This window comes from Mesoplodon mirus (assembly GCF_964341445.2).
Source record: "Mesoplodon mirus genome assembly, chromosome: 2".
NCBI lineage: Eukaryota > Metazoa > Chordata > Mammalia > Artiodactyla > Ziphiidae > Mesoplodon > Mesoplodon mirus.
In genome coordinates, this window is record NC_138977.1 from 199,941,285 (window position 1) to 199,955,123 (window position 13,839).

General features: G+C 50.5%; 1 protein-coding gene across 2 annotated transcripts in view; it reads left to right on the plus strand.

The window, feature by feature from the left end:
* UBTD1 (ubiquitin domain containing 1) overlaps positions 1-13,839 on the plus strand; it is a 59,045-nt gene that overhangs the window by 12,902 nt on the left and 32,304 nt on the right. The window lies entirely within an intron of this gene.

The following is a 13,839-nucleotide window of genomic DNA, read 5'->3' on the forward strand; positions in this document are numbered from 1 at the left end:
CAAGGGAGGCCTTATTTGACTGGAAACTTGCTGCTATTATGGCTTTTTATAAGGTCCCAAATTATTTTTTGAAACATGCTGTATGCGCTGTTATTTGGTCCCACTCCCTGAGGAGCAGAGTGGGCTAGTCTTTGGAGTCCATGGGCAGAAGGAAAGCTACATTGGACCCTTTAATCTGTAGCTGACCCCTCCTATCTGAAGCTGAGCCTAGCGTTGCCCTGCTTTGACATATGTCCCATGGAAGATCCAGGGCCTGGATGTCTGGTCCATCCTTGGCCATTAAGCACGTTTTCCTGCAGCCCCGGACAGAGATTCTCAGTCTGCTACTGTTGACAGCACCACTCCTTGGGCATTCATCTGTGCCAGGGGCCTAGGCCCAGGGGAAATATCAAAGGAGAGACTTCAGCCGATGGGCCCTGTTCTGCATGTGTCTGGCTCACCACCCGATGCTGGTTTGGATATGGATTGATGGGGACCCCTTTTGTAGGCTGGGCCTGGGGCCTCAGTTTTTAGAGGTGAAATGATCCAAAAGCTGTGGGGCTGCTCAGAATCTACCCTTACCTCTTAGAAGAGAATTGGCATTAATAAGGAATTCGGCTGGAGGAACTGGTTCAGAAAGGTCAAGCCCCTGGTCTGTGGTCTGTCCTGTGCAGTCAGAAGTGGAGCTGGTACCTGACCCAGGGAATCTGACTCCATTTCCTGTGTCTTTTCTGTACATCCTGCCTCATTCCTGTGTATGCATACTATACATGTATGTCTCATCATCCATGATGGCTTACAGTCTATCTGGGGGAAGGAGCAAAGACAAATAGAGGTGTGATACAATTTCAAGCAAGATAATGTGTAGACAGGTGCTGAATCATGCGGTGTAGACAGGTAGAGACAAAGGCAACGTGTAGACACTTGAGAAAGAATTGAGGTTGGATAGGGCAGATATTAAGGGTAAGTGAGGAGAGTTTACAGAAGGGTTAGTGATTTGAGTAAGGGGTGCAGGTTGGAGAGAAGCAAGTAATACAATTTTCTTTATTGTAAAAGCAGTCTGTGTTTATGTAAAAAATGTGAGCAATACCAGAAAGCCCAAAGAAGAAAATCTCCTTCATATTCCCACCACCCAGAGAGAGTCTCCATTCCCGTTTGGTGTTTCTTCTTCTAGCCTTTCTTTCTTTTTTAGTTTTTAGGCAGTAGAATCAAATTGGCTGTGTACACCAAGGTTAAGGGAAGGTCTCGAATAGCAAATGGGGAGCGTAGGTCAGAGCAAGCCTCTGCTGGTTCCTTACACATGGAGTGCAATGAATGAAGTGCTTCAGGAAGAGGCACCCAACATCCGTGAGCAGATGGGACCAGAGCCTGTGAGGAAGCAGGGGCTCCTCCACCCAGAGCTGGGACTCAGATTTCATCGCCCACTGCAGAAGAGTCTCAGGTTTACTCCTCACTGCTGCTGCCCAGGGGGTCAAGGGAAAGAATTTGTCCTGAGTCGTCTCAAAAGCTCGCTCCCCCTGACACACCCCCATCCCACAGACTCCTCTCTTTCTTACTTACCATCCGGTTTCTCCAGCAGGGTTCTCCTCCTCTGGAGTTGGGGCCACACAGCCGATTTTGCCACACCACAAAGCTGTGCTGCTACCTGAGGTCATTTCAGGGGAGAAACTATATATAGCAGAGGACTAGCATCAGGACATCTCCATATTGTTCTGACCGTTTAGCATTGCCCTTCGGCTGATGCAGACAGGGTCACCTGGGACTCAGCGCCCGTCAGATGGGCTCTGTGTTGTATCTTCAGCGCACTCTCTGTGTTCCCCAGCCAGTGCTCACCCACACAGGACCGGAGTTCTGACCCTCCCAGTTCCCAGAGAGCCTTTAAAGGAGCTGCCTAGGGAAAGGGGCAGTAGGGAGAGCTCAGAGCCCAGAGTTCTCTTCCTGCTCAGCCACTTGGCACCTGTGTGGCCTTATGCCTATAAATCTCTGGCTCCTCATCTGAATGATAAAGGAATTGGTCTGGAACAGGAGTTTTTTTGTTTGTTTGTTTTTTGCTGTACGCGGGCCTCACTGTTGTGGCCTCTCCCGTTGCGGAGCACAGGCTCTGGATGCGCAGGCTCAGCGGCCATGGCTCACGGGCCCAGCCGCTCCGCGGCATGTGGGATCCTCCCGGACCGGGGCACGAACCCGTGTCCCCTGCATCGGCAGGCGGACTCTCAACCACTGTGCCACCAGGGAAGCCCAGGAGCTTTGTACTATTGTTTTAAGCCACTGGAACCCTTTCAGATGCAAGCTTACAAGGTAGCCTGATATATACAACCAAATGGGTATGCCACTGGTTGAGGCTGGGGAGACTGGAGCCCCAAGAGGTTCCATTGAAGTCTCAGGGTCCCGCAGAGTGCACAAATTGAAAACCACTAGGTGAGACAACCCTCTGAGGTTTCTTCTTCTAGCCTTAGGATTCATGGTCTGGCCTTGCGATGGCCTCTGGCATAAATGACCCATCAATAGGGGTGGAAACTTTGTGACCTCTTGGTGACTTTGATGGTCATCTTGGGGGAGGGGCGAATGGTACAGGGACAGAAATCTCGGGGCAGAGGTTTCTGTAGTGGGGGCAGCCCAGGGGAGCACAGTTTGCAGATCCAGTTGGACATGCTGGCCCACACTGCCATGGGCTATTTTTCTCCAGCCTGCTCCCGCTTACCTTTCCTTTGAGTGCTGGTTTGTCCCAAAGATGAGATGAAAATGAGGATATAATGCACTTCAGGCAAGGAACGTGCATTTAACTTTAGCTGCCTGGGGCTGAGTTACATACTTGATACGTGGAGTATTTGTAGAGCATGGTGGTACCTTTGGCAGAAATCAGAAAGCCAGGATCTGGGGCCAGTTTTCTTCATTCAGCAAGTTTGTTTGTCAGGCACCTGCTTTGTATTCCTGGAGAAGCATAAGGGAGATCCCAGCTTTGTTAGGACCCCTTGATTTTGAGTTAACAGAAACCAGCTGAATCTAGCTTAAGCACAAAAGGTGATTAATTACAGGGTTTCAGGGGCTGCGCAGGACCCCACGGCAAGATTGCTGCCTGGCCTTAAGCAGGGATTGGAAAACCTTGTCAGATTCTCCCTCTTTCCCTCAACTCGGCTACTCCTCGGGCTTCCTCCTGTCTCTGCAGCCGGGCTTCCTCCTCCTTCAGGCCACACGGCCCCAGTGTTCCTGCTGCAGCTCCAGCCACACTCAGGGGGGCTTAGCTCTCCCAGCCCAAAGTCCAGATTCCCAGAGCAGTGGGTCCAATTGGCCCAGCTTGGTCCACTCAGCTCCAGCCAGGGGATGGGGTCACATGAAGCAAAACCTGTCTCGTGGGGGCCACTTCTGACCCCGTGCGGATGGGGGGCAGCTCCAGAAGAGGGGCACTTGTGAGCTGCACAGACAGCTCCAAAGCTGTCTGCTCCTCCAGCCCTCAGTGAGGAGCTCCAGTCCCAGGGCAGGAGCAGGTGTAAGAGGAGCACTTACTAGGCACACAGGGAGACAGGAAGAGAAGTGACCCTTGGTAGAGCCTGCTTGTTGCCGAGTACACGGCTCCTCCAGTTGGGGCTGTCAGATGGAGGCGACGGGGCTCCCCGGACTGGTGTTGGCAGTGTTCCCCACAGAGCAGGGGCCCCTCCGCGGTAGCTCAGGGGGAAAGGGTTTGTTGGCAGGATTACAACGAGGCAGCCCGCCTCATGGGAGCTGGGCCCGAAGAGCAGTCAGGAATGGAGGCGGCTCTGTCTTTTGGGGGCTGTTGGCCTCTCTGCTTGTGTCTGAGCGTCTGCTCCTGGCTTCCCCCTCTGTAGACCCAGCCTTCTCTTCTTACTCATTGGCTTGTTCCGTGACTGAGCACACCAGTGCCAAGTTCTGGCAGCGAGTAGATTGGCTACTCTGTGGCCAGGGACCACCCAGGTACAAGCAGCAGGTGGGCGCCTGATCCTGCAGGATGCTGGGCTGCCCCTTTCAGGACTCTGGGCAGGGCAGGTGTTAAGAAATGGCCTCCTCATACCTCCTGCAGTCAGGGGGAATGCTTTTGGACAGAGGAGAGGGGAGCCTGGAAGATGGAAGAGAGGAGGGGTCTCAGGAAGGGGGACAAGCCTGAACTGAAGCAAGGGTGCAGGGAGGGGCTGGGGGGCAGGTGCGTGCTTCGGGGCGGTGACAGTAAGAGGCAAGGCCTGAAAGGCACCTTGAGAGCTGAGCTGTGGGCCAGGGGTGTGGAGGGCATGGGGAGCCACTGGGAACGTGTGGCCAGGGCGCTGCCAGGGACTTGAAAGGGTACCCTGGACTCAGAGGCTGAGAAGGATGGCTGGGGAAGGGATGGAGCAGGGCTGAAGACAGCCAGGCCAACTAGGGGGAGGAGGGGAAAGGTCTGCCCTGACATGTTGGGAGTGGAAGTCCCTTTGAAGAAAGAATCCACAGGATTGGGTGACAGGTTGTCGGAAGCAGAAGGAGGGCCAGAGGCGTGGGGGGAGGGGTGGGAACATTGGGGAGGGCCTGGCGACACTGGGAACTTGGGGAAGGGTGGCTCGTCTAAGGAGGGAGATCGTTAGCCTCACAGAGCAGCAGGGCTGCTGGAGTGCTTGTTGTTTTATGTTGGGAGAAGTGAGCGGAGTTAACAGGGAAAGGGAAGTCCCAGGCTAAAGGAAGGAGACTTCTGGAGAATGGGTCCTGGGCCCACCAGCTCTGCTTCTCAGGAACTGTGATCCTGCCCAAGGCGCTCAGCTTCCTCATCTTCAAAATGGGAACAATATCTGCCCAGTCTTCCTCCTAGCGTTGTGAGGAAGGTCAAAGGTCACACACACGACGATGCTTTGTGCACAGGAAAAGCTTGTACAGATGCGGGCAGCCTTGTTACTGTGGCTGTTGGTGTGCCGGCCTGCATGGTGACCCCCTCTGCAGGGTCAGGGAGCCTTCCTTCCCGTAGCCACCCCCGACTCCCTCCCGGATGATGTCACTGCCAGCTCCATGTTACCTGGGGTCATGTTGAGATCAGCACCCTTCTGGAACTTGAGCCTGGGGGGTACCTGGATGGCCGATTAGGTCTAAGATCAGTCACCCCTCACCAACTTCCAGCATTCTCCTGATGGGTGCTGTGTGTGTGTGGAGCCCAGTGGGCCAACTGAGGCTGAGCTCTCCCTCCGGGAGAAGGAGAAGAGGCAGCTGGGGAAGGGCCGGATGTGGGCAGGCTGAACCATGTACATTTCAGAGTGCAGCTGGAAGGTGATTTCTCCTGCTCGTGGGCCTCCTTGGCCTGTTCCCCACAGAGAAAACCACGGAGCACTTGTTTCAAAGTTCCCAGGAAAAGGGGAAATGATGAAACCTGTATCCTGTTTTGCCACCGGCCTAGCGAGAAGGACCCAGGTGGGGACAACAGATGGTGGCAGTGACAGGAGTACTGGTGAAATCCTGGGGCCTGCAGAGTTGGGGCAACAGAGGCTTGAGGAGGGGACCCAAGGTCAATGAGGGGAGAGCGTGTGGCCCTCCTTCCCGGTCTGTCCCCACCTTGCTGCATTTAGTAGCATCCGGCAGCCTGATAGCCTGCTTCGTTTTCCCCAGCCGACCCTCCCTCAGGATGTGGCCCGGCTTTCCCCTGTGCCCACATCCTGTGCTTCCTGGCTTCCTTCTGGCTCACCTGCAGCTTCCTGTCTCTGGGAAGGCCGGCTGCCTGTGCCCTCCTGTCTTTGGTTTGGGTCTTTCCCCGGTGCTTTCTCTTTTTCCCCCCTCCACCCCCTTTGGCTGTTTCTGTCTGTTTTGCTCCTACAGAGTCTCTGCTCCTCCCAGCCCAAGCGAGACTTTGTATTCTCCTGCCAGCTCCTTTCCAAACTCGGGCCCCTTGGAGGATTACTTTTCCTAAATCGCAGCAGCTGTGCATCTTGCTGGCCTACCCAGCTGTTCTTGTCCTTGACCACAGAGGTCATGTCATTTGTGACAATAAATAGAAAATGAGGATGAGAGGGGTGCCCGGTGCCTCTGGGCTCCCCTTCCAGCTGCCTGCAATCCTACTGGGAAACGGTAATAGTAATAAAAATAATAAAGCTAATGCATATACTCTGCATTTTCACTTATCATTTTCCAGATGCTCTGCTAAATATTTTACATGCCTTATTACATTTAATCTTCATAATAACCCAGAGACATAAGTTGTATAGTCATCCTCTCACAGCTGAGGGAAACTGAGGCTCCAGAGGTTATGTAAGTTGTCTGACATTACCTGCGAGAAAGCGGCAGAATGAGACTAGAACTCGTGTGGGTCTGACTCCCATGCCCATCTCCTAACTTTGGCGACCTATCTGCTTTCCACTGGAGGACAGTTGCCACAGGGCCAGGCATCTCCTCAGCCCACTTAAACTTCCAAGTTCACCTTTCCCCCAGTTGCCTGTTGAAACGAGTAACTAGCCCAGATAAGGAACCCTTACAGTGTCCTTCTCAGAGCTGTGCTTTGTTTCTCTTTTCTCCGTACGCCAAACAATGGAAAGACCTTCAGGTGGCAGGGCTCATAGTATTTCTCTTTGCTGTGGACTCCCCCATACCAGTGTCCCATTTTACAGATGGGAAAATGCCTCCTAATCTTTTTTTTTTTTAATTCTTATTGGAGTATAATTGATTAACAGTGTTGTGTTAGTTTCAGGTGTACAGCAAAGTGAATCAGTTATACATATACATATATCCACTCTTTTTTAGGTTCTTTTCCCATATAGGCCATTAGAGAGTATTGAGTAGAGTTCCCTGTGCTATAGAGTAGGTTCTTATTAGTTATCTATTTTATATATAATAGTGTGTATATCTCAATCCCAATCTTCCAATTTATCCCTCTCCCCCCCACCCTTAACCCCAGTAACCATCAGTTTGTTTTCTACATCCTCCTAGTCTTAAGAACTTAATTTGACATTATCCTGACAAAGGAACTTCAGAACTAGAAATAATAGTCTAATCTCTTTGACTTCCATTCAATACTCTTCCCACTGAGATCATGTTGCCATTCTGTTCTGAGTGTGCTAGAAATATGCCCCAGAGGTTGCCTCTTCCACACATTCTGTTGAGAACACTTCTGCTCTTTGCAGTCGGCCCTCTGTGTTCTATTCTTGTCTGTGAGTGGTGATCATCAGTGGGAGAGAGATTGAATCAAAATCTCTGGGGATTGGGGCATATAGGAAGTTTGAAAGAGCATATTCAGTATCGTAATCACATCTTAGGTTTGGAAAATAAACCATTTTTAAAATGTAAACTATGAAAGGTAGAGTTTGGCAAAAATCTTGCCTGATGTTACAGTAATTCTCAAGTCGGGCATGGCACCGTTTTGGGTGGGGGGTGTGTGTGTGAAGTCTGTATTTATCAAAAGGGTGTGTGCTTAAAAAGGCTGGGAAACGCGGTTTTCCAACAGGAGACTGTATTGTCTTGTCATTCTGTGTCCTGCGGCCCTACAAGTATTTACTGGAGGTGCCTCAGGATGGCTTGCAGTATACGGGGGCATCCTGCCTGCCTTGTCTCGGTTGGACCAAACCCTCTTGGGGCTCTGGGTGGCCTACCCGATGGCTTTGTTGTATGCCAAATGAAGGTGATATCTAGTGTGGAGGCCCGGTCCTGGAGAGTTCAAAGCTAATCTGAAGTACATACCTTCATAAAGCTCAGGGGTGCATTGAGTTTGTATATGCCTGGCCCCATGCTTGGTCCTGGGTATGCAACTGAACAAAACAGGTATGGTCCTGCCCTCATAGAACCCAGAGTAGTGGGGAAACAGATTATGCCCAAATGCATATGACAAAGGGGAGAAGAGGGTGTTGGGAGAGAACTGTGGGGTAGGGGGAATGAATTATTTTGGGGTGGACGATCAAAAACACTTCCCTGACAAAGATACCTAAGCTGACACCTGAAGGCTGAGACTGAGGGAGCCACGTTTGTCTCATGTGACCACACTCCACTTTGGCCAGGGCTACTTGCTGGCCCACGAGACACCTCTAGATAAATTAGAAGAAGATGCTTTTGGGCAGAGGCAGTCCTGCTAGGGCCCATTGCTGATGATTGAACGTGAGCTGGCCCCTGGTCCTGGTGCTTATGTGCTGGGTACAATCCAAGGTGGGGAGGTGTGGGGGGAGGATTACCCAAGCCAGATACAAGGAAGTGCATGAGTGAAGGCCCTTGGACAGCAAACAGCTTGATGCCTTCCAAGAAGCCATTGGAAGAAGCAAGTTGCCACTTCAGCTTTTCTCCCCTGGTAAGGAGGTATTTTCCCTTTCAAGGAGAAAGGAGAGAGAGGCCGCGTCTGGGGCACTGTCCAGAGCTGCGAGGCTGTCCAACAAGCAGTTGGATTCTGGCTTCCATGGGGCCATAGTTATTTGGTGAACGTCTGCTCCGACCTTCTTCCCACAGCAGATGTCCCTTCCACAGTGTCCTAGGAAGAGAGAAGGACCCTTAGGAGGGAGTTCTGGGGAAGCCAGGACAGATACCAAAGCCCAGGGCCTGCCAGCTTCCATTCAGCCACCCAGGACAAGTACCTACTCTGTGCCAAGTTCTGTGCTAATCTTGCCAATTTGGAATATCATGAACCTTTAACCTTTTTCTTGTCTTACCTGGGACACACAACCTTTCATTCCACAGGTAGGGATGATGGACTCAAATGTGAATGATGGCTGCTGGGTGGAGAGCTCTGCTCGCCTTGGGGAAGGAGGTGGCATTTGAGTTCAGTCCTAGGTGCATGGATGCACATGGACCATTAATTTATGGAGTGGACTAAACTCTAAGCTCTTGGAGGGAGGGATCCTGTTGTTGATGGTGAATCTGCAGTGCTTAGCATGATGCCTGGCTCATCACAGGTGCTCAGTATGATATAGAGATTTATTTGGAGATTCAACATCTCTCCAGGAAGGCTGTCCAAATTCGAACCCAGGTTTCTGTCCCTTTGCCCGAGGCCTGCCACTGGGCCACAGCTACCTAGTGACAGAAAAACTAAGGGATGTTTGAGGAACTTGAAATCATGTCTTGGGGAACTGGGACTGCTTGGCAAGAAAACACAAAGGCACAGGGGGATCAGGAACGTGGTCTTTAAATCCTCCAAGAACTGTTGTCGTGATATTGTTACCAGTTACTGAGTCCTTCCTATGTGCCAGGCGCTGTGCTAGGGGCTTCACATACGCAATCTCGTTTAATCCTCACAATAATCCGAAAAGGAGAATATTATTATCTATATTTGATAAGGGAGGGAACTGGGGCTTAGATTAAATGACCCACCCAAGATCGTCTTCCTGAGATTTAGAATGGGTCTCTCTGACTCCCAGACTCATAATTGCTGAGAGGTTTTAACCAACACAACAGCACTGCCTAGAGATTTTGTCATGTGGTTTCAGAAACTAGAGCTGGCACTCGTGGGTAGGAGCTCCAGGAAGGTAGTTTCCTGTTCCCCATAGGGTGATTTCTCTTCCTAAAGGAGAGCAGTCTGAAATTAGAATGGGCTGCCTTCTGGAGCCCAGCTAACACTGCAGGACCTCCCAGGATCTTCAACTTCAATGGGATCTGGTTCTACAAAAGCTGAAGCTCTCCTGCCTTAGCCTGGTAGGGGCTTTTTCTGAGCTGAGCTGACATGAGCAGCAGTACTCAGACTTCCTGGGTCAGCCCAGCCCGGACTCTGTGTTCTAGTCCCTGTTCTCCCTGAAGCCCAAGCTATAGGGCTGGGTTCAGGTTTCTTCCAAAAGGAGCTGGGCAGCAATGTGCACCTGACCCCCTTTGGAATGGGCCACACAACCACATGGCCAGGTCTCTGGACCCTGGCATGGAAGCTGGCACTTGTTTGGGCTTCAGGGGAGGGCAGATTGGAGTGGACGTACCTATTCTGGGCTCTTTAGGGCTACAGATGTTTACATGGATGCATTGATTGTCCTGTGCCTTTCACTTTGCCCCACTGACTTCTGGTGGCCATGTGGCTGGCTCCAGGATGCAGAAGGGCATGGGTTGGCTCTTGAGCCCCTGCCACACATCGAGTGAGTTGATATCAGTGGTTTACACAGGAGGCTGCAGGAGCAGGGGACAACCAATTGGAATTGCAAGACATGGATGAGATCGCCTTTTCAACTCCAGAGCATTTTGACCAGAAATTAGAGTTGGAAAGTCCCTAAAGGTGATATTGTCCAGCTACACACCCAGCGTGGAGTTGCTCCACTCAGCACCCCTGCCAGGCAGTTGGCCAGGCTTTCCTTCGACAAGGCTAATTTTGGATGGCTCTAATGAGGAGGAACTCCTTTCTGGCCCTCCGCAGAGTGTGTTCCTATGCACTGCCTTATTACCTCTCACCGTGGCCTTGTGAGGGGGTCTGTATTCAATGAGCTTGCGTGATCCTGGGCAGGCCTTCTTTGTGTCTCCCACCCACTGATTCTGCATGAGCACGTCTGCTTCCCTTTGGTGAAGTTTTCCTGTTACCACTCCTGGGATACGAATCCAGGGTAAGCATTGGTGACCTGTCTTACAGCATGGGGAGGATCAAAGATAAGGCATAGGCCTTGCCCAAGTCACCCCACACGTGTGGCCAGGCAAGGACCACAACGCCCGAGATGCTCAGTCTTGTCCTTTGCTGCTCAGGCACAGTCTGCCTCCTTTCTGATCTCTGGCACGTTTTATGGGCAAGATTTAGATTTCCAAACAGCAAGGTTAAAGCTTTTGGCTTCCTTCTTTAGAATGTACCTGGCTGGTGGGGTGAGTATGGGGATGGACATGTAGGAGCCACATGGTACCAGGAACAGGACATAGCAGCAAGGAGGAGGGATCTGGAGGGGGGCCAGGGTGTGATGGCTGAGTGCCTCAGAGAAGGGCCGCCGCCACGGGAGGCTGGGGCCACCCTGGTAACTCCCTCCTTTTCTCCTTCAGAGGTCTTTCATCTCCCTGCCTCCTTTTTCTTTCGGCTTTTCTCCATTTTCTCTTCTTGTGAGGCAGCCCTGAGCTGTTCTGCCTTCCAGCTCTTTAGCATCTTCTCTTCTGTCTACCTGGAGATTCCCGATCTTAAGATTTAGCATCCTTGACACATCATATTTCTTTATAACGTCTTCTCCTTCAGGGCTCTGCAGCCATACCTGCCACTTCAGAGCAACTCCTGTCTGTACCTGGGAGCTTTAACACTGAGCCTCAACCAGACAGTCTGGATGCTTGGCTGCCAGCCTGCCCAGAACATTTAATTACCTCCTGCAGGTGACATCTTATTCCACAGCGACATTTCACGACAGTGCCTTAATGCTGAAGGACAGGCCCGGTGGTAAGAATTTGATGTATCGTGGCATGCCAACAAGAGGACGTTTGGGGGCAGTAGAAGGAAATGAGTAATTTGTGGAGTACCTTCCACGTGCCAGGAACAGGGTGAGCTTCTCCTTCCAGTGAGCCTGTGAGGTGGCACCATTATCTCTGTTTTACACATTCGAGAACTCAAGCTTGCTTAGGGTCCCAGGGCCAGTTAATGGGTGGGGTCAGAGTGTGAATCCTCTTCTGCTTGACTCCAGAGCCCAAGCTCCTTCCCCTGGTCTGTGCTGCCTCTCCACAGGGCGTCTGTCTTCAGTGTTTCCTACTAGCGCCAAGCCCAGCACCTGGCGTGAACATGAACATGTGATGGTGGTCGTAGAAAGTGGGATAGGGCTGTCAGGTTGGGGCCTGGTGAGCTGGGTAGACCTGGGATGGTTGGGCAGGTGCCTGAGGCACCTGTGGGCTGGGGGAAGGCAGTGGCTGTCCTCGGTCCTTGTACCTTCTGTTTGGGCGTGACTTAGTGGGCACCCAAGCTCACGGCTGAGAGCATCCAGAAGTGGAATAAGGAGCGGTGGTGCTGGGTGTAGCAGACCCAGAGTTATGTCAGGGCCATTGATCTCGGCGGGCTCCCAAGGCTGACGAAGACCAGCTTCCTGGTACCTCTGTGAGAGGTGGTATTGGTGAGATTATGTCCACCATCTCCTGCGCCAACTTCTTCCCCATTTCTCTGGTTCTCCGCACCTTCTGCCCCATGACAGCCAGCAGGTTGAGTGTGAGGGGACCCATCTAAGGACTAGAATAAATGTTGGTGTGCATTTGGTTTTGCATCCCTTAACCCTTTCTTTTTTTTTTTTTTTGCGGTACGTGGGCCTCTCACTGTTGTGGCCTCTCCCGTTGCGGAGCACAGGCTCCGGACGCGCAGGCTCAGCGGCCATGGCTCACGGGCCCAGCCGCTCCGCGGCATGTGGGATCCTCCCGGACCGGGGCACGAACCCATGTCCCCTGCATCGGCAAGCGGACTCTCAACCACTGCGCCACCAGGGAAGCCCACCTTAACCCTTTCTTTTTTTTTTTTTTTTTTTTTTTTTTTTCCTATAGGTATTTTTTATTTTTATTTTTTTAAATTTTTTGCCTTATAACAAATTTGATCAGTTATACATATACATATGTTTCCATATCCCCTCCCTTTTGCGTCTCCCTCCCACCCTCCCTATCCCACCCCTCCAGGCGGTCACAAAGCACCAAGCTGATCTCCCTGTGCTATGCGGCTGCTTCCCACTAGCTATCTACCTTACGTTTGGTAGTGTATATATGTCCATGCCGCTCTTTCACTTTGTCACAGCTTGCCCTTCCCCCTCCCCATATCCTCAAGTCCATTCTCTAGTAGGTCTGTGTCTTTATTCCTGTCTTACCCCTATGTTCTTCATGACATTTTTTTTTTCTTAAATTCCATATATATGTGTTAGCATACAGTATTTGTCTTTCTCTTTCTGACTTACTTCACTCTGTATGACAGACTCTAGGTCTATCCACCTCATTACAAATAGCTTAGTTTCGTTTCTTTTTATGGCTGAGTAATATTCCATTGTATATATGTGCCACATCTTCTTTATCCATTCATCCGATGATGGACACTTAGGTTGTTTCCATCTCCGGGCTATTGTAAATAGGGCTGCTATGAACATTTTGGTACATGTCTCTTTTTGAATTATGGTTTTCTCGGGGTATATGCCCAGTAGTGGGATTGCTGGGTCATATGGTAGTTCTATTTGTAGTTTTTTAAGGAACCTCCATACCGTTCTCCATAGCGGCTGTACCAATTCACATTCCCACCAGCAGTGCAAGAGTGTTCCCTTTTTTCCACACCCTCTCCAGCATTTATTGTGTCTAGATTTTTTGATGATGGCCATTCTGACTGGTGTGAGATGATATCTCATTGTAGTTTTGATTTGCATTTCTCTAATGAGTAAAGATGTTGAGCATCCTTTCATGTGTTTGTTGGCAGTCTGTATATCTTCTGTGGAGAAATGTCTATTTAGGTCTTCTGCCCATTTTTGGATTGGGTTGTTTGTTTTTTTGTTATTGAGCTGCATGAGCTGTTTATAAATTTTGGAGATTAATCCTTTGTCAGTTGCTTCATTTGCAAATATTTTCTCCCATTCTGAGGGTTGTCTTTTGGTCTTGTTTATGGTTTCCTTTGCTGTGCAAAAGCTTTTAAGTTTCATTAGGTCCCATGTGTTTATTTTTGTCTTTATTTCCATTTCTCTAGGAGGTGGGTCAAAAAGGATCTTGCTGTGATTTATGTCATAGAGTGTTCTGCCTATGTTTTCCTCTAAGAGTTTGATAGTGTCTGGCCTTACATTTAGGTCTTTAATCCATTTTGAGCTTATTTTTGTGTATGGTGTTAGGGAGTGATCTAATCTCATACTTTTACATGTCCCTATCCAGTTTTCCCAGCACCACTTATTGAAGAGACTGTCCTTTCTCCACTGTACATTCCTGCCTCCTTTATCAAAGATAAGGTGACCATATGTCCATGGGTTTAACTCTGGGCTTTCTATCCTGTTCCATTGATCTATCTTTCTGTTTTTGTGCCAGTACCATACTGTCTTGATTACTGTAGCTTTG